The sequence below is a fragment of the Cygnus atratus genome, chromosome 1, assembly GCF_013377495.2.
Source record: "Cygnus atratus isolate AKBS03 ecotype Queensland, Australia chromosome 1, CAtr_DNAZoo_HiC_assembly, whole genome shotgun sequence".
Taxonomy (NCBI): Eukaryota; Metazoa; Chordata; class Aves; order Anseriformes; family Anatidae; genus Cygnus; species Cygnus atratus.
The window spans coordinates 71,959,482-71,980,782 of record NC_066362.1 but is presented as its reverse complement, the minus strand read 5'-3'; the positions used below and the strand labels follow the sequence as shown (position 1 = coordinate 71,980,782).

At 39.0% G+C, this 21,301-nt stretch overlaps 1 protein-coding gene across 4 annotated transcripts in view; it reads left to right on the top strand.

The window, feature by feature from the left end:
- The first annotated feature begins 826 nt into the window (after positions 1-826).
- The window catches only part of PPARA (peroxisome proliferator activated receptor alpha), a 42,454-nt gene continuing 21,979 nt past the window's right edge, over positions 827-21,301 (top strand). Inside the window, exons 1-2 of one of the 4 annotated variants that reach the window (XM_035550827.2) lie at positions 827-926; positions 4,242-4,368. The gene's annotated coding sequence lies outside the window, so the exon portion shown is untranslated. Of the gene's footprint in view, positions 927-4,241; positions 4,369-9,521; positions 9,614-10,528; positions 10,545-21,301 lie in introns of those variants that run through there. The other 3 variants (XM_050713685.1, XM_035550829.2, XM_035550830.2) reach the window with 3 other exon arrangements.

The window sequence follows — 21,301 nt, the reverse complement described above, 5'->3', positions numbered from 1 at the left end:
TATGCATGGAGCAGTGAAAGAGCAGAAGGGGGATAAAAAGCCAAACCACAGCGCTTGCGGCTTGCATTACCTTTTGAAGATTTACAAGATTCAAGAAATCAAAGGCCTTCACAGAGCTTTGCTTGGGGTTTCACTTAGGATGGGAGGTGTACTAAGTGCTGCCTGGGATTAACTCCCAGAACACCAAGCCCCTCGCGGGCCCTCCTCGCCCTCCCTGGGGGCCCAGGCACCGCCGACGTCCCCAGAGGGGTCCTGCCCCGGCGGCGCCCCGAAGCAGCCCCCCTTTTTCTCCCTCTCAGGCCAGAGAAGGCCTCGGGGACCTGGCGCTGATGTGGGGGTCCCGCCGGGGCCCCCCGCGCCACAAGCAGCTCAGGCGAGCGGGTATAGGCGGGCGGCGAGCGCAGACTTCGCCCCCACACGGCCGCCTTCGCCCCCCGCGCCGCCGGCCTTTATCTGCCCTTGACGGGGAGCTTCGGCGCCACGCTCCCGCCCGGCTCGGTGAGCACGGGCAGGGGGCAGGGGGCAGGGGGCAGGGGGCAGGGGGCAGGGGCCGCGGCGGTGCCGGTGCCGGTGCCGGTGCCGGTGCCGGGGGGCGGCACACCGTGGCGCCCGCGCCGCGCCCGCCCGCGCCGCTCTCCCCTCCCTGCGCCCAGCCAATGGCGCGCGGCCGCGGCGGGAGGTGTGTGCCGCGACCTCACTTCCGGTACCTGTCACCCCGCCGCCGACCGGGCGCGGGACGCGGCGCCGCCGCCCCCTGCCCTCAGCCCCCAGCCGCCAGCCCCCCTCCCTCCCTCCCTCCCTCGGGCAGCAGCCGTTGGGAGGTGCCGCGATCGCGGCCGGGCACCGCCCCCCGCGCCCATGGGCGCCCAGCGGCCGCGGGCGGTGGCAGCGCCTCCACGGGCGGCTGCGGGCAGGGCCTGAGCACGGTAAGGGGCGGCGGGGGGCTCCCGGCCGGGGGCGGGGGCGGGGGGTGGGCTTGGGCTGGTCTGGTCTGGTCTGAGTTGGGTTAGTTTGGGTTGCTTGGGTTTAATTTGGTTTGGTTCAATTTGGATTGGGTTGGTTTAACTTGTGTTGGTTTAGTTTGGATTGGCTTGGGATGGTTTGGGTTAGTTTGGGTTGGGTTGGGATGGTTTACTTTTGTTTGGGTTGGTTTGGTTTGGTTGGTTTAGTTTGGGTTGGGTTGGGATGGTTTACTTTTGTTTGGATTGGTATGGGATGGTTTGATTTAGTTTGGTTTGGTTTGGTTTCGTTTGGGATGGTTTGGTTTAGTTTGGGTTGGTTGGGTTCAATTTGGTTTGTTTTGGGGGGGTTTGGCTTGGTTTGTTTCGTTTAGTTTGGGTTGGTTTGGTTTAATTTGGTTTGGTTTTTTGAGAGTTGGTTTGGGCAGGTTTGATCAGTTTGGTTGAGTTTGGATTGGTTTAGTTTAGATATGAGGGGGCACTTCTTTACAGTGAGGGTGACAGAGCACTGGCACAGGTTGCCCAGAGAGGCTGTGGAGTCTCCTTCTCTGGAGATATTCAAGACCTGCCTGGGTGCCATCCTGCGCAGTGTGCTCTAGGTGATCCTGCTCGGTGAGGGGTTGGACTGGGTGACCTTCAGAGGTCCCTTCCAACCCTGGCCATACTGGGATCCTATGATCCTGTGATTTTGTGGATGGGTTTGGTTTGGGTTGGTTGGGTTTTGATTGGTTTGGTTTGGTTTAGTGTGGTTTTACTTCACGTTACTGCCATATTCTGCTGCTGGGCTGCATCCTGGGGGTCCAAGGGCAAGCAGGCGCATCCCTGGTGTTCGAGGCTCGTGTTTCTAGTCCAAAAAGCAATTCTAGAAACTTCAGGGAGATGTCAGGATGCTGGGGCTCAGGGAATGGAGAGATGGAAGATGATGTTCTGCTGCACAAGGTGCCAGCTTGCTGCTGTCCTGTCGCCTCGGTGTGGTGCGTTTGAATTGCCTGTCCTGTTTGGGAACCAGATGGAGGATTTGCACTTGGAGGTTGCCTTGGCTTGGCTGGTCAGGGTGTGCTTTTTTCATGATCAGTTGGCTGGAGGAGAGCAGGATACCTGTGGAGCAAGGAGTGGGTCTGTGGGAGCTCCCCCTGTATCGACTTCTGTGGTTTGACAAGCAAAACGTGCGTGTTCCTGATGGTCCCTACCAGGCTGTCTGCTTGCCATCTGTAAAGCAGGTGGAAAAGATAATGTTCAAACAGAAACGGAAAGGAGTGTTACAAGGTCTTGCCTTGTGTATTCATATTAAGATTAGCACAGTCTCACTCGCACGAGTAGCTGCTCCTAAGCTCTCAGGTGAAAGCCGTATGAGTACAGGCATCGTCAGCCAGGATTATCTGGACTAAAGATGTTTGGCACTTCGGTGGCATTGGATGCCTTAGTAGTACTTCACAAATAAAGACATTGCATAAGTTTTGCTGGGACGGAAAGGTTTAATCAAACTGTACTTGTGTCATAGAACATGCACTGACTTTCCTAATACCATCGAACACAGATCGTAGGGCTGTGATTCACGTGGTCTTTGCAGGTAGCAAAACTGAAAAGCGTTTCCTTTATAAACTCTGAATTGCTGCCCTGACACTGAAGATACCTGGTCTCATGCTGAAACTGATGGCAGTGGTGGTTCATGTGATGTGGTCACAAGCCTACGCTAAGCTAAACCAGTATCATAACCTTTGTTAGTTGGCATTAGCTGTCCATCCAGCAGCCCTTGGCTCTCAGTTACTTTTCGTGGCAACTTGTTGGATTTTAAGTAGCACAAGGTATTGTTTCAGAAGGATGAGTGTGTGCCCAGACCTTATCAGAGGTTTGTACAACTGCGTGGCCAGCATGCTCTCTTGCTTTTCCCATGTTTGGAAGGAGCACTTGACATAGTCCAAAAAAAAGTTCTTATCAATCTGCTGATGCCTTGTATTGACTCTCATCCTGTACACTCAGGCAGCATAGAGGGTTTTGCTTGCCTGTGATAATCTTGTACGTCCTGAAAGCCTTTTTCTCACTTGCAGTTCAGTTTTGTTGTTGTTGCTTTTTTAATGTCTTCATTTTCTGTTCATGCCCCTCAAAACTGTAGTCCTCTCACAGGGAATTATGAAACTTAAAGCAAAGAATAGGGGTTGCATTTCTGTTGTGATTTAGTGTCATTATGTTTTTAATATTTTGTGTTGAGTGTTACAAAAACATTAGAGAAGATTGTGTCCTACAGCACAGTAGGATAAGTGGCCTAGGATATTCATCTTGTTCTAGAAATTGGATTACAGTGTTCACTCTTTACCTGAAGTGGTCAAGGAGGGCAAAGTAATTTTTTTTTTAATTCTCAGTTTTCAGAAGAAGTGCTTTCTTCAAAATTGCAAATAGGGCTTTTTTCTTGTTTATGTTGCCTTGGCTTACCTGCTGTGATTTCAGTTCCTAGTTGTTTCTCTTGCAACTGGAATATTTGTTATGAGATGAAGAAGAGAATGCCTTACTTGTCTGGGAGAATAAACGAAGTTGAATTTGTATCTATTATAAATACAAACATTCTTACAGCATTCATGAATTTTATCATTTTTAATTTAATCTGTCTGCTCTTGCAAAATCTCCCTAAATTTAACTTGTTTGTTTTTGAGTTGAGTGGACTGGGGAGTCAACTTAATCAAAGCAGTATTTATTTTTATATAGCTATGTATGTGCTTTTTTTTTTTTTCAATACGGGCCTTGTAAAGTATGTAACAATAAAATCTCTCCCTGTGCAATTGGCCTTTCAAGTACCAACCACACCCCAAAGACATCTTGTGGGACGTGTGTGTGTACCTCAGGATCCATAACAGTCTGTCTACATAAAGACTTTGACTTCTGTGAGAACTCTTCTTAGGGGTAAAAGTATTTTGTTTTATAACAAATAATTAAAATACCACAGGGCTTTGACTGAAGTGGTCTTAACTGAGGGCTTTTTATTTTATTATTATTATTTTTTTAGCATGAAGAAAAAAGCTTGGAATGATATTGGCATGTACCTGTCACAGAGCCTAGTTAGCTAGATGTCAGTGTAGTCCTTCTGTAAAACTAAGTGTTGTATTTACAACCTCAGCCATTTAAAAAAAAAAAAAAAAAAAAACAGGTTTAGCTCAAGTGAAGTGACAGTGTTGTTTTTTTCTGAACAGACATGAATATAAAAAAGCAGTACATTATATGGTATCACTATAAAGTTAGATTAGTAACCTATGGGAAAATTTGTTGACTGTTTATTTTTTTATTTTAAAGAAAGAATGTTGGCACTTTTTTATTAATGAAGAGACCCACGTTATCGCCAATGTGCACGTGAAATGGAAAGGGAACATATTATGGAAAAGAGCTTCTGTTTCAACCTTGCAAGATGCTGCGTGAAGTGGTGAGTAAATACATGGACTGAGAATTACCTTGGCAATATTTTTGAACAACTAGAGAAGAAAAAAATCTGAGGTACAGTTTCTGTAAAGAGTGATTAATATGTAGTCAACTGACAAGGAAAGAAATCTGAGCCAGATGTACAAATAAATAGGTGACACGAAAGGTGGCACAATCAGGAAAACAGTGTAAGCAATATTTCCTTATGTTGTAGTGTCTGTTGCTATGTTGGACGTTTACATAGAAGGAAGTTGTGTAAAGGCGCTACCCAGTAGAATTCTTAATTAGATGAATTCTTAATATTTTTAAGTTTTTAAAAGTGTTCAAGAGTGTTCAGCATCTCACAGGAACAGGTCTGTAAAATGCTGAGTAGACACTGAGTGAAAAGGTACTTATCCTGTAAGATGAGGCTCTAAATCATCTCTATACTCAAAATAAAAGTGATTGTTAGAAACTAAAATCTCTCTCTCTTAAAAGCATAATATCTGGCGTGTTTTTAAAACACTAAATGGATATAAGCAGATTGTTGTGTGACCAGATTGTATGTTGCATTGAGATGTTGCCAAATGTGATTCTGCTTCCTCATACCAGTTCTAATGGTTTCTGCTTATGAAACAGTATTTATTTATAAGTGCATTGCATGTGTCTTTTAAATATCTGGGAAGTATAATTTCTGTGTCCAGCAAAGGGCTTCTTTTGCACAGATGGATACAAATTGTAAAATACAATTCACTGGTAATTCTAATCCTGATAAAGGCTTAAGTTGTTACATCACTGGTTTGTGTGGTTGCTTGCTGTGTTTTAAAGTGCTGTAAGCATGAGCTTTTTTTTTTTTTTTTGTACGTTGCAGATTGAAAGATGAGAACAAACAAACAGGATAGTTTGTTGCAGTACTACATTCATTAAATTTATTGTTTTAAGTTCAAGTTGTCTCATACATGTGGAAACACTAACAATATGAGGAGTATTTGCAAGCATTTGGCAAATTACCTATCCCTCTCTAGAAATGTTGATATACAATCATATGGTTTTATTTATTTATGTATTTATAAACTAAAAAATTATTCACTTAAACTTTCCAAATGGTGAAAGAAACCTGGTCAAAGATACATCTGCCTTGAGAAACTCAGAGTTGCTACTTGGCACTTAGCAGCTACTGAAGTTGTAAGGTTTTTTGGCATTTGGTTCCAGCTGACATGCATGTGAAAGCAAGTTAGTCCACTATTTTCATATTTCAATAGTCCAGTTTGTTGGTAAGTATGTAAAAGGAAACCAGAGCTGATGTTCAGTGTGCAAGTAAATTGCTGGCTGAGTAAATTATTGTTCATCCAAATGTGTATGAAATCCTGGAGGTGAGAGCATTTACTGTTGAGTAGCTTGGAGTATGATGTATTTTGCATGGAAAAACATTATCACGGTCTGTCCTAATGTTATTTAGATTTAACCAAAAAGAAAAAAGAATCATTTCAAACTATTCTATCCAGGTTTTGATGCAGGGCTTACTGTCTTAATGGTTATATCTACACATCCAACACAGCTCTACCGTCTGAAAAATTTCTAATATCTGCATGTAGACTTGTATTGCAGTTCTTTTTTTGTTACATAAATAAGACTGTACATGCCTGTTTCATTTTAATTATTTACTAGAAATTACTGATACAGCAATTCACAGAAGAAACTGTTGAATTTAAACCATAACGTGAGTGTTCAGATGGTAAGAACTTTTGTCTACTAGCAAAATCTCTTTGAAAGTGAAGACTTCAATTACTGTTGATACTTCCCATTTGCCTGTTAGTGTTACTGCTTCAGCAAGGATGTTATTAAGTGCATGGCATTAGAGTCATAGTGCAGGCTCATATAAAAGAAAACAAAGCCTCCTCATGTGTTTATTCAACATGTATGAAAAATATTAACTGGAGTAGTTAAATTGAAAAATATAGTATAAAACAACTTAGATTTGAGGGTGGAAAGAGGGAGAAGATGAGTGTTTTGTCAAGAATGGCTGGTTTCAAGACTCCTGGATTTATTGCCAGGCAGTGCTTGCTGGCATTCTTTGCAATGGGGCTGAGGAATGCTCCATTACAGCAGTCTACAAATTCACCCACTCTCATGTGTTGCAGCCCACGGGTCATAGTGAGTATTGTGGGCTTGTTGGCAGTTTTCAGGGTAAGACAACAGGAGCTACACATTGCCAGCTTAAAAATATGTTTCTCATGGAGGCTAGAATTAGATTAACGATGAATGTTAGTAGTCCTACAAAAAAATGGAAAAAAAAACAGCACAGGTATGCACAGAATACGGGACAGTCATGTTTAGTCAGCAAAGTTGGAAATGGTTAAATGTGACTTTTCAAATCTTTTTCTTAGCCAGTAGGTAAACATTCAGTTTGGAGTACGTTTGCTGTATTACTGGGTTTTCCTAGGCAGATTTGTTGTAAATGGAAGATGCTGTATGGATGCAGTTTCACTAGGAGAGAGCTATGTAAACAGGAGAACGTTCTATCTGTGGTAGTTTCTGACACGGTGGTTATTGGAAATTTTGCTCAGTGGCATAAAACGTAGTTATACTGTTAAGCTGTATATACCTGAAACTTAAAAATGGTGCAGTGTGTGTACTCGTATTGCATATAGCTGCCCAGAGAGAAGAGCATGTAAGAATTTTGAACTGTTTCTTACCTCTGAAAATATTTTTTAATATTTTATTTATTATTATTCTTATCCACCGTGGAACAAAAGACTGCTGTGTGGAGTTACACAGGCCAGACTGACTAGAAGCAAGTCAGGTAGCAGCTTTAGAAAACATGTAGCTAAGGGACGAGAATAGTTTGCAGCTCAGAATACTGCTTTGAAAAAAACAGCAGCTGTACTTTTTGTGTACTGTGCTTCCATAGAGATGTGGCTGTACATAAACAGGCCAATGTTTTCAAACAGCTGCCAAATTCTCAGCTTTTAAATGTATGTTTTGGGCACCTGATTTGCAGTGTACTGAGCTGCCATAATTCTAACTGTTACAGGGAATTGCATTTTCTCAAGATTATAAATCCTGTTGAAATTCAATAGTGATTATCCTTGAAGAAGATAGAATTGTTTAGTTTGCAGCAATCGCTCATTTTATTTCTCTTCTACCTGATATGTGGGTATGAAAAAAACAGAATCAGCTGTCCCCTGCAAATACGAGGCTTACAAAATACGATGTCCCCTGCTGATAGCTCTGCAAATACGAGGCTTGCAGTGTGGTTGCACATCATGGCCTGATCTGATCCAGCAACTGTTGTTAAAGATCAGGCATGCTCTCTCTTTGTGCTTCTTTCCTTTCCTGCCAGCCTTCCTTCCTTTTTGCTGCCCTTCAGTGAGTCCGTTCAGCTATCTCAAGCTATTTACATTTTTCCTGTGTTATGTTTCTACCAGTTTAATGAGCTGGATTGTTTCACTGAGGCTGTGTCTATACTAGGTAATAAAATATGCTGGGGATTGTTCTCTGGACCCAGAGCGAAGTGGCAATACCGCACACACCTAGCAGCCTTCCTCCCAGAACAGATAGCTGTTTCCTTAACCAGGTCTTTGGCTGGGAGAATACCAAGCTGATGTGGGCCAAAATGGTGTCAGAGAGAACGCTAACACATATGGCTCAAGCCTGAGCTCTGACCCTGGTTTATTTACTCTTATAGATGTGGCCAGAGAGGTCAGACAGTGTGGGAGCCAGCCCAAAGGTAGGCTGGAGCTGCGTGGCTGGAAATGAAGAGGGGAAAGTGAAGGCGCAGGACTGACAATATCAGAGCTATGGCAGGGATATCTTTTGATGTCGTGGAGCTATTAGTTACTTAAGCTGGCTGTACCCTTAATGCAACTTGATTTTGCAACCCGAAACTTCTGTGTGGCTCTGCAGAGGGCTGTGAGTGCTGTCCCCCTTGTAACTGCTTTCTCAAAGTTCTATTCTGTCAGCTAAAATGTCTTACAAATTAAATTCAAACTGATCTATGAAAGTATATGTGGGACTCTGTAAACAAAATTTCTTGTCCTGACTGTTTCGTTGGTCTGTTGGTTGTTTTTGTCTTTTTTTTCCCACCTTGCTGTAATTCAGTTTCTTCCTTGGTTTAAAAAAAAAAAAAGTGGGGAGGAGAGGTGGAGTAGCAGGCAGGCAGCAGTGGTGATACTATTGTTAATACAGTGCTGTTAATCCAGTGAGTAGATACCCTTTACATCATGTGAAGGATGAGCAGAGAGCTTAGATGTCAGGAAAATAATTGGTTATATTTTGATGTTTTTGATCATGCAGGAGCGTGAGGCTTGTGATCTCTATACTGTAGCAAGTGACCTGATTTAGAACTGTGAAGTCATGTGAACCAAGTATATCCTCTGACATGTCAGTAGCTTGGAAGCACAAGTACTTGATGTCCATTTGCCAAAAGATGTAGATTCATTGCATTCATACCTATTGCTAGGATTCCAGTCTGCAATGTTAATTCAATGTAAACTTTGTTTCTGGGTGATATATTTATCATGCAGAAAAGCTTCTTGTGGTAGGAATTTCTAAATTATTGGAACAAAACTGAGGACCTTTTTCTTGACAACAACAACAAAAAGTGAAAGAATTTTGATTCACATTCCACTCTGGGTGCTCTGAGTTGTGGCACGCCATTAAATCAAACTTAGTTTATTTTTAGCAGTTTTTTTTATTATTTAAATGTAATCATTGAGCAATGAGAGCATGTAAAAAATACTCTGAAGGAATGAGTAAAATTGTAATACACTGAAGAATAAGTAAACCAAGCAATTCCAGGTGCTGTTTATAGAAGGCGTTAGTCTACTGGTAGAAGAGTACAAAAGCTACCTCATTGGGATTACTTAATTAATTTCCAGAAGAAAGAACCTTAATCTGTAATAACTTGTCTGAAGGTCAGTCTCTTTTATTGGATGTAAGTCTTACTAAGCTGAATTTAGGTTATCAAATACGCTTTGCTAGTATGTCTGGGCAGGGGAATGAAGTTTATCAGTGAAATGAAACCACAGAAAATGCACAGTGGTGTTCTTTTCCACTAAGAAGGCGAATTCAGGCTTCTTGAATCTCTTCCAGAAACAGATGTAAATTCCACTGTAGCTTTTTAAGTAGTGAATAATCATGGTCTGTTACGTTTGATGATGAATCATGCAGGGGGTTGCAGATGGTGAGAAGAGTGCAGCTGTGCAGATACTAGAGGAGCTGAGATAGAAGACTAGAGGACCCGAGGGGATGAAGGAGGTGATTTGAGGGTGGGTTGACACAGCTTATGAAAGAGAAGGGTAAGACAGCTGAAAGACTATTGAAGCTGAGCATGCTGGGGTAAAGCCAAAAACTGAAACCTGAGATTTGGGGATGGGGAGAGTGCTGGAAACTGAAAAGGATGTATACTTGAGGCAAAAAAGATTTTTCTTGTTGTTGATCTCTGAATCAGAAGTTGCAGCATTAGATATCAAAGTAACTTTGCTTTTGTCCCAGGCCAAAACAAGGAGACCAACCCTAGATGGAAGTTTAAGCAGTAGATGAAAAGAGGAAACTGAAGGGCTTCATGTACCTTGTAAAGGAATGCTGGTCATAAGTAGGAGAGCTACTGTATTTACACATACAGATACAAAGTTGTGTTTTTTTTTTTTTTTTGTTTTGATTTTTGAGGATGGGGCTTGTGTAATGAAATCAGAATTGCAAAATTTGGGAATTTACCAGGTGGACAAGTTTTATCTGACCAGGTGCTCCTAAAGAAGGGGGATTGCAGGTCCCAGGTTGTGGTTGAAGGACAGTGAAGATTCAAGTGAAGCTTTGCATAATCTCAGTGATAAAAGGAATGATCTTAAACCAATATTCTAGAAAATCCAAACCATCTTTCACCTGTTTGCATTGAGTAATTTTAATTGAATCCATCTCTCTCTCTCTCGATTAAAAAGTATTGTTCTAAGACAATAGCTCTTTTCTTTATTCAGGAAAGATGTTGCCATTAGAATCTCTGTAAGAACTACTATTTTTGCCTACAGGTCAGAAGTCCTCAGCCAAAGTGAATATTTAACCACTATTTCAAGGACAGCCAATTGTCTTTTTCTTAATAAAGTGTGCAATTAGGAGTCAAAGTGAGGGATCCTGGAAAACTAGAAGAATACTTCAAGTACTAACATAACTTCAGGCATCCATTTGTGTATTCTACAAACCTTAGTAAGTGCAAAAGAAGAGTTATGCTCATAAACTGATGTATTGATAACTGTCTTCAGAATTACTTTCTCATCTCTTTTAGTCTTACTACTTCAAAAAGTCAGGTATATGCAGTACGGTCTGCCTTCCTCTTCCAATAACTTTGAACCTGCAAGTCTTGCCAGATTTGACAGAGGAGTGGTGGTTGCAAAGGTATTGGAGTCGCATATTTTTTTTGGAAGTTGGTAACTTTACAGGAGGGAAAACACATTATTGACCCAGCTGAGGAAATGACGCAATAAGAATTCAACAATTCTCTGTTCTATTTGGCCTGTTAATTGCCAATCAGCACAGGAGCACTGGTTGCAACACGCAGCTCTGAGCCAGCTTACAGCGTGTGCACACTGTTTGCCCAGTCAGTAGTTCAGGGACGTTGTGTGGGGAGAGGGAAGTATTGTGAGGAAGGGAAAGATCAGGGAGTCACGATAGGATGACGTGGGGTTGCAATGGTATGAAAATGTTAGGTCTTGGGAAGCAAATCAATAGAAATTAAAGCGTCTTATTTCTTCTAACAGCAGTTACCCCTTTTCCACTGTTTTAATGTTACTGACAGTGAATACCAATATGAATTCTACCTTCCATATTTAGTTACTGTCACAACGTAATGCTGTCACGTTTTTATTACGTTGTTTAAACTCAGTTATATACAACTTCAAAAATCTCTTTACTAGGTAACAAAACTACTTGGTATCCTTAAAGTATTGTAGATTGTGTTGCAGAATTTGAGGCCTAGCATTTGTGTTCAGTTGAAGTATTTTTGTTGTAGGAACATTGCTTTGCTTTGAAGAATAAGCAAGGATGAAATCATACAGGAATAATAAGTATGCTCACAAAACAAATGATGAGTTAACTATTTCTCAGCCTTTGTTTTACTATGAACTTATACTTAAGGCAGGTATTTCTATTTACAAGACACCAAGAATTCTTAAGAGTATGTTATTACCAGTCCTGCCAGGAAGAAATTATTGACAATATATACCAATTGCTACCACACATAAGGGTCTGAGGAGATAAAACAAATACAATTCTTTTATCCGACTTTATAAGAACACATTTTAAGACATCCATGCATATACATGAACCCTAAAGATTGTTGCAATGTTATTGGAGGTTTAGGAATTGTTTCTCACTAAATCATCTAAGTCTTTGCTTGATTCCATAAGTTAATGGCAATTGATTTTTTATTTCTTTTTATAAATATAGTCTGTCTAAAGTCTCACATTTGTTAGTAAGAGCTGCTAGACATCTTTGCTTGTAAAAGTTATGATGTCCTTTTGAATAGGATAATGATTTGTTGTGATTTTTTTTTTTTTTTTTAAATCAAGCACAGGAACAAGTAAAATTTCTGAGTTATAGGTGTTTATGTAACAGCATCATCAATATGTTTAATGGAAAATGACCAAAAAACCTGCCTGGCACTTCTTCTATATATATCAGATTATAATTTTAATGGACAATATTGTTTGCACAGATGTCTTTAGTGTTTCACCCTCTGAAGTTTATTTTTACCATATGTAATAAAAATATATTCTGCAGGAAACTTAGCAATAGACTTACATTTTATTTACTCAAAATTTGATTATATTGGAGATAATCATTTAGTCACCACATTAAAATGCAATTTGTATTTGCCTTTTACCCTCAGATATCTTTAGCCTTCAACAAAGGAAATCTCTGTAGAATGTCAGGGTATGGTTAGAAAATTGTTGAGAAGTCACTTTGCATAATCTGAGATGCATTACTCACGCATGTAAGGGAACAATTACAACATTTCAATTTAGTCTCAATGATCTTGTTTCCCAGTGAGCAGCATGTTAAGACAGATGTGTAGGCTGTTGGTAAATGCTGTACACATAGGAACCAACTTTGACTTAACCACTAAAACTTACTTTTACATACTATTTTTAGAAAAGAGCATCGATAATGGTTTTATGACATCTAATATGTTCATGCAGTTCATAAGACTTTTTTTTTTTTTAACTTCTCTTAATTCTGGACATACTATGCAAGTAGGTGTATCCTCAGTTTGAGCACACTGACTTGGGAAGTCCAGGTGTTCCTAGGTGTTAACTGATTCAAAATACTGGCTTAGGTAGTTAGCTTGTCAGATGTTTGGACGGTAATGCAAAACTTAAAAAAGCCAGATGACTTCCAAAAATGAATAAGGAGTTTGGGGACAGATGGGCAAAGTAAAAGAGCTTTGAGTTCATTAACGTGGTAATAAAAATATAGCAAGTACTCAAATGACACATTTGTATGAACGTGACCTTGGTCTTGGATCAAATAGCAAATACATAAACGTCATGTTTGTCTGAATGTGACCTTGCATTGGTTCAAATATCAATCATAAATCTAATCCTAGATTTTAATGTACATGTACAAAAAATGGCCTCTTAAATGATGTGTCATATCTTTGGTTCTCAGTAGTCATGGTCTTCACATGTTCAGCAAACACAAAAAGCACCTTTGTGCAAAACACTAAATTATTTTAGCTGCATTGCCTACAAGATGCTGTCAATGAATGATTTAGAATCTGTTAAAGCTTGAAACGCAAATTGCTATGACTGCTATGATTAACATGTATAATCATTTGAATCTCGTTCAAGTATGGAATAATTTGAGTAGAATATAACAGGGACCTGAAGAGACATGGACACTGAAACAGCATTGAATAAAGAGCAAAGCCAGTGATTGTCTGGAGAGAGGAAAAGAAAAAAAGGTAGAGTGTGCTGCAAGCATAGATGTATATATAACAGTGAAGTGGGGGTTTTATTAGAAACTGTGATGAGCTCTAAGAAGTAGTTGTGGGGACTTGAAAGAGAGCACGTATCAGAGAACACCATGTCCTCTGTAACATAGTGATTACTAAGATGTTGCAGTGGGTTTCTTGAAGCACATTCCTATTGTTTTTTTGATTCTTGTATTAATAAAATATACTTATGTCTGTATTGAAGCCTCAAAAATATGGGATGTTATTAATTCCAATCTGAATAATTGCTTTCATGGTAAATTGAATGAACTTCCCACATACTGTTGTCTAGGCTGTTTTTTGTTTTTTTAATGTCATGTTAATTATAGTATGCCTATTCTATAATTTTAAGCATGTAGTCAATTCTCAACTATGTGTCAGTGCTCATTATTTTCTGTAAAAGTGGAACCAGAACCAGGATAAATAGAGAAAAGCAAAAAATCACAAATTGCCATTTTTTCAGGATTTCTGGGCATCTCGACAGCAAAAGTCAAAGGAAGACGAAAGATTTTTCTACAAAGTTTCCCCCTTATGACTTTGCTGGTACTTACCTGTTTTAGAGTCAGGAATTATCTATAGATCAGACTGGGTTGTACTGCAATTAAAAACTAAAGCGAAGACCCCATCAAAGCACTTTTTGAAGAAAATAGTAAAGTGAAGGTTAACAGTCTTGCTTACCAATAGTCCTGATATAATATTCTGTAGTTTGTTGACTTGTACTGAATTCCTGACTAGTCAAGTCTTAGAAGAATTTAAAGGATTCAGCAGACATAGATTTAAAAGAGAGATTTAAATGCTTTACTTTGGCATATAGCTACTTCTGATATAAGTTTCTGCTTAGCCTTCACTAGGGATGAAAAGTAAAGTCTGATCTTTGTATTCCCAGTTACAGAAATGAGTGAGATATTCACCTTTTGGATACGAAAATTCACATTTAGAGGAGGAAAAAACAAAGCAAAATCTCTGAATGTCATGTTGGTATTCCATATAAAAATACAGATGTGAATCTGTTTGAGCTTTGTGTCAGTTCAAGCAACAACACAATCTCCGTTCTTTAAAGAAATGAACTAAGAAAAATGGAATTTTTGTTTTATCAGAAGGACCTTGGTGCAAATTTGAGTACTGTCATATTTGATGTATCTGATGTCCATTTATGTGGAAGAAAACAAGTATGGCTTCAGATAAATGTGATAGACCTTGAGGTGATAGACCTGTAAGTCTTGTCTCTGGAGCCTGAAGACAAAGTTGCAAAACCTTTATGTCCTGTTGCTGACAAAGTCAAATCTGGCTCCTGTTGTTCAAGGGGTTAGCAGTGGCTAATTTAAAGACAGGCTTCAGATCTCATCATACTGATAACTTGGAGCTGTGGTATTTCTGTACATTATAAGTCAAGATCTGTCTGCTAGAGGTTGACTAGGCTAATGTTGTGGATCAAATACAAAATTCAGATGAAATGTATTTCCTGGTCTAATATTTAGTCAGTGTAGGTGTCATATATGTAAATGTAAAGTGTTCTCAACTGAGTTCCTATTGCCCCTGTTCTTGAGGGGCTTGTTGAATTTAAAATTTCCCGTTAGGAAGCCATTTGATAAGATGTTATTTTTTCTTTGAGCTAGATTACATCTTTCAGAGTTTCTAGCACTGGAACTATTCTTTTTTTTTTTTTTTTTTTTTTTTTTTTTTCTTCAGGAGTGGGAGGCCTGGAGTGTTGTTGGTTCAGCTGAGAGTAAATGCCTGTATCTTCCATTTACTGGATTTCTAAGAGATTTTTACTGTTGGAAGAATGATGAATAACTGGGATGTGCATGAGCTCCCCAGCCTATAGGGAAGTCCTATGGCCATATCAAAAGATGATACTGCTTAGTCTAATACAGAGGCTGTCTGATCTGTAGAGCAATTTTCTGCTCCCAACAGCCACTTAAGTGGCAGGGCTTCTTTACTTCAGGCAATGCAAGAGCCTAATTTAGAAGCCTAGACTGTTGATACAGTCATTGGATTCTTCGGAGAGGATTCAGTCTGCACATCCACAAATACATTTGTTGGCTGTGCAGCACATGTGTCCCTCTCCCCAACTGCTTTTTCTCCTCCCTGTGTTGAGCCAGCACAAATAGTAAGGCTTTGCAGTGAACTGGATCGGGGAAGTGATCTGGTTGAAAAGTCCTGCTTTTAAATTTGTAATTGTGGTCTCAAAGACCAGTCACACTCTGGAAAGTCCATTGAGTTCTGCATTACTCAGATGTGTAAGTGAGGTGCTTGACGTGAGGTGAGATGCCTGTTTGCTGAAAATTAATTCCTGCTTTGTATTTTTTCTTCTCCCTTAGTAGTTGCTTCTGTCCTGTGAGAGGGTATTCAATTTGGAAGAAATAGTTTAATTACCTCCTGGACAGTGCTGTTGCTGTTCTGTTACTAGTCACTTCTTGAATAGCAATCTTGACAAAACCAAAAAATTGTTGCAACTACTTTATATAAAATGAATGTGTTACGTAACTTAAAAAATCTGAGGAAATAATGAATATATAAACATGAAGGTACAGAAAGCTGCTAAATGGTTTTAAAGCAGAAATGTTGCATTAAAAAGGGAGATGAGTTGCCCTGTTCGAAGACATTTATCCTTCTCTAATATATTCTAGGCAATGAAATTCCACTTCAGAGAGGCAGGACCCATGAAGTAGCTTCTGCCCTCTGCCACTAAATCTTGGAAAGAAGCTACAGGGAGATGCCAACAGGGATTGAAGCTGGCTCAGTAAATGCAAAGTAGTTGTATAGTGACCACTAGGGATTATGTCATTGGCCTCTGTATTTTTTCAATCTGCCTACCCCCCCCCCCGCCTTGCTGATTAGTCACTTTTTTCCTGCCTCTTTCTGTATAGGGTCTGCCCAAATTTTAATAGCTGAGCAGTGTTAAGGAATTTTTTCCATAGGTATTTTAGGCTTTTTGGTCTTTAAAGGTTATGATATTGCTGCAAATGCTAAATTTTGAACTGTGCCTCTGTATATACTGCAGTTATAAGTGATTCAAAGTTCTCTTTTATAAGGAGATATGGTAGTATTTTATTTAGCGGTCCAGGATGACTTTGAATGTTTTGCCTTTAACTGAGTGTTTTTATAATTGTACAGGTTGAGGCTTTAGATTTTTGCTTGGGAGGGACATAAATGTTAAACAGAGGGACATAAATGTTAAACAGATGTTCCTAGAGCCTTAAACTTCTATTAATATTCTGCATTGTGGCTCCTATGCACTTGAATATTAGGTAAGGAATCTTTCATGTTTAGTATGGCTACCTGTTTGACAACCCTTGTTAGTTTTCTTTACAGAGTTTGTATCCTGTTATGTTTTACTGTTGGTAATACTCTTTTTGCCAAATTAGAGGTGTTGCTTATTTTAATATCTCCTTATATATATTCTTATTTTTTAAGTGGTTTGTACCAGGAAAAGTGTGGATTTGTAGCACTGTTATGTAAATGTTGTTTTATAGTTTTAAACTATAAAACTTTAAAGACATTATAGAAATGTCTTAAGATATTTCCTTACTATTTCAAAGTAAAAATAACTGAATAACAATATGGTTACATGTTAAGAACTGAGGATTTTTATTTATTTATTTTTTAACTGGTGGGAACCTGCATCTGCATGCCAAATATCATGTATATTGCATGATAAGAGTTTCTGGCAACATTGTTGTACCTTGCTACAGAGCTGGAAAACTTCTGCTCTGCATATGTCACAAAATAGATTTAATTTTAAAATCTCAACACTTTGCCTAAATAAGTCATGTTGGCTTTATCAGTAAATTTTTTCCAGTCGTGGTGGGCTAATAGCTGGTGCTGCACCATAGAAGTATTGTGTATTTCCCTGACAGCCTGATAGAGTACATCTAGTTAAAGAATGCTTCTGCTTAATGTAATGTGCAGTCAGTTGCTCATGTGGTTTTGTTCACACCTAACCTGTCATTAATCAGCACTGCTTGTGTGCATCTTCTTTCTGTTGACTCGCTTGTGCAGCATGTTAATTCATCTGTTTTAGTCCTGTCTTTACAAGTGTTTGCTTCTGGTGTTGGCAAATTACTTGTATGGAAAAGTTGATAAAGATTGTTAATTTTCAGTAAGAAAATCTTGCCTTTCCTCTCTCTTTTTGGATCACGTCTTTTAAAATTCAGCAGGACAGAAAATCCTGGGACCAAAGAAACACTGCTGCCTGGCTCAGTAAGTTCTGCTCGGGTTTGGCTGAGTAATACAAAAACAAACAAATACTCCCATATTGTTTTTACCACTTTAGTATCAATCAGCAAAATATTTGAAGTGTGTCAGAGCTTCAACAACACTTCCCATGTAAGATTAGAAGTGTGTTATCTCTGCATCTCCTGGTGCAATTACAGAAGTGTTTTCAGGGGAGGAAAGTAAAACTCATCGTGCTCCCCACTTCTGTAAGCCAGTAGACTTGTCTCTGTGGCCTCTGCTCCTCCTTCAAGAACTCTCTACTGTTTCTTCAGTTCTACAAGTATACTTACAGATCAGAGAAGGAGGATTTTCTTTTCTCCCACTTTTCCTAAGCAAACAATATTTTTCCCTTTTGATTGACCAACAAATTAACAGCTTTTTTTTTTAATGCTGCAGACTAATATAGACTGTGTTGTCCTATGAGCTGTATAATTCCACTTCTGTTTAATACATTGCCCAGTTGTAAGGGTAATGATTTGGGGAAAGAACACTGTGCAGTATATAAGTACATTCTGTTACTGTGCCTAAAAAACCTGAGGTTGCATAGACTTTTTTATTTTGTAACTTATAAGAGCTTAACTTTGCAATTTTAGTATTATTTTTGAAAATTAAAGTATGTGAATTTTGATTTAATTTAAAGGCAAGGATGCTTGTAAGTTGTGTGTGATATCTTGGAGTACAACTGTATAAAAGGGAAAAAACATAGTTTCTCTGTGTGTGTGCACATGCGTGCGTGCAAATGGCAGCCTTGATGAAGAGGTGGCACATGAAAAATTTTCATTTTTTGTAAATTGTCTTATGTTCTTAATGCTATGGAAAATACAAAGTATTACTGGTGTGGATGGTTACAAAGTATCAAAACTATTAAATGTCAGAGGATAAAGGAGAAAACATGCATCCTTTCCCAGATAGGAGGTGGGACTTAATACTTTCAGGTGCCAAAATTTATTTTCAGTTGATGATTTTTATGTGTTGAAGCAGGATATTGGAAATATCCTTCAGCTTATTTATTTGTCGTCTTCCTATTCACCTAAGTTTTCTAAAAGCATCTACTATACCCGCTAGTTCTAAATGTTCTGTATTCAGCTACAACATTCTTAGTGACCTGAAGGTAATGATTGTTTCAACTTTAACCTTGATATTTGCAAGCAAGCCCTTTAAACGATCAATTTGTTTATGCAGTAAATCCAGACTTTGTTACTGTTTCTCAGAGACCTTTGCATCTCAAAGATCTGTCTCCTTACAGGGATTATCCTTAGTTTGGCAAGTATTAAATGTGGAACAGCCAGGGGTTTAGTCTCCCACCATCCCTTTCCAAAATGAAGCAAATTACTGATTGCTACATGAATAGGCATTTTTCTTTGATAATCTGCCTGTGATTTCTTTAAAACCTGCCTCAAGTTTATAGGTAAGTTACTCATTGGTTATTTGCAATGTTGTGGTGGGAGAGGGGGACTTATTCAAAAAGCAGGCATATTGCAGAGATAATAGACTGTGAGAGAGCTCCAGTAAAATCTGTTTATCTTTAAAACAATAATTATGTGAAACAGTGTTCTCATTTTTCTATGTCAGTCTTTCTTGTTTTCAGTTTCCTTTATGTGTGTTTGCATGCGGGTGTAGGAAAGGTGGCATGGAGACTAGAATATTGTATGGGACACTGAGAAAATCCTCTGACAATGTCCCAAGCACAGGATTTTTCTGAAGTCTTCAGAATAAGAAGAAATGTTGACTTATACAGGCATGTGAGTGGACACTGCAGCTACCTCCAACTACTCTTGTAACATGTAAAGCTTTTCTTGTAAAGCAAAGTACTCTCTGAGAATGTTATTTAAATAAACTTTGTACTCATTACTCTTTTTACTGCGGAGGTTTTATTTTCATATGAACTGTATCAATGCGTATTAAGTGAAAGCTGCCAATGAAAGCATATGCATGTATAAACATGCACAAGTACAGAGAAGACAAAATGCAAGGAGTTCATTGCATGAATACTAGGTGGTTTACATTAATGTTTTGTTTCCGTGCTTCTGAAAAAAAAGATAAAAAAATATATATTTTTTTTCAGTAATGGAAAGGTTAGTATGTTTTGTCTTCAGAAATGGTTATGTAAGAGCTGTGCTCACTAAAGTAGCTAGTTAACCATTGACATGAGCCATAATGATTAAGCAGCTGTAATTTACTGGTAGTGTTTGAAAGTACAAAAGGGTATGTCATTTAATAGTTAAAAACAAAAACTACTTGATTTATATTTCACTAGCTGTTGAGCTGTTATATAAATTCAGCTAAACAGTCTGGTGAATTTTAAATATTTACTGCAAATGTGGAGAAGTATGACGCAATTTGGACAAAACTGATTGTGCTGTTGAAAATGCTGTTGCCATGTTCAGAGTTCAGCTATCAAGTCTTTTCATTGCTTTCTTGTCAAATAAGGCCTACTTTATTGAAAGGTGAACTTCAGTGTTCACTTAATCTTTTAAAAATACTTGTGCTGGACTAAGAGGTTGCGCTTGTAGAGGCGGGTGTGATTCAGCAGGTAGCTTCAAGTAACACCGGGCTGGCTACCCAGAGCCTGGTGCTTCCTGAAACTTCCCCAGCGATACTGGGATACTCTTGCTACACGTCCGCAGAGGAACGTCATGTTTCTGTGCCATGAGCAATGCCGTTACACTCAGCACACTGGAGGAGCAGTGCTGATCATAATCTCTGCCATTCCTTTCTTCCTTTTTCTATTGATGGCTCCTTAGGGAGACAAATTTGGTAGTCCACTTTGGATTGCCAGAGAACAGTTGCTAGTATTCTCAGCTACCATTATAAAAATGATATACATCAAGGTTTGTTTTTTTTTACTCCTTTCCCTCAAAACAATTTACAGCGATAGTAATTTAACTTTGGTTTCACAAATAAATGCATAAGTGATTTCTTGTTTCTCCACTGAAGTCTGACATCTTCCAGTTAAATCTGGGGAGAGTAAGATGTGTAATAAATGCTGGTGGCACCAGATTTGGACAGTGCTAGATAACTAACAGCAAACTGCAGAGTTAGTTCCAGGTTTTATGGAGATGGTTCATGCTGCCTCAAGAGAGAAATTGTACAAATATATTCACAGTTAAAGGTACTGGCAGAGAATAACAAACAATGTTAACCAGAAATGTATGCTGTTGCTTCTTTTTCTTACTTTGTCAAAGTAGTGCTTTGTAACAGCCTTTGCATCTCCAAAGTTATTTTGCAGCTTAAGTCTTCATGAGATTGGAAGCATTGGTCTGAATCCATGCAGATGGTTTAGCAATAAAATCTTTGTCAGATAGTGCACAATAATCTGTGGCATTTTCTTTTGATGTGTGACCATATGCTCCTAAAATGTTAGGCTAATGTTAGGGTAGGGAGTGTTTTATTTAGTGTCGTCATTCATACCATTTCTGAGCCTTTTTTTTTTTTTTTCCAGAAATAACTATGGTCATGTATGTTGGAGTGATTTTAATTTTGAGTCTTCTGTCAGCCTTATGAGTATCGAATGTAGATATTTGTTAATATTTTGTCATGTCACAAGCCAGTAGGATTTATAAGAGAAACAAAGGTAGTTCTTGGAGACAGGACAACCGTTGAGCTTTAAAAGAAAGAGATATTTGAAACTGATTTTACTAAATAGTCTCAAATTATGGAATTCATGTAGTGACTATAATGGATACCAATTACAGTTCAGTACTCTATGTGGAAGGAGTTATTCTGATTCAGTTTTCCAATATAATGTCGTGTT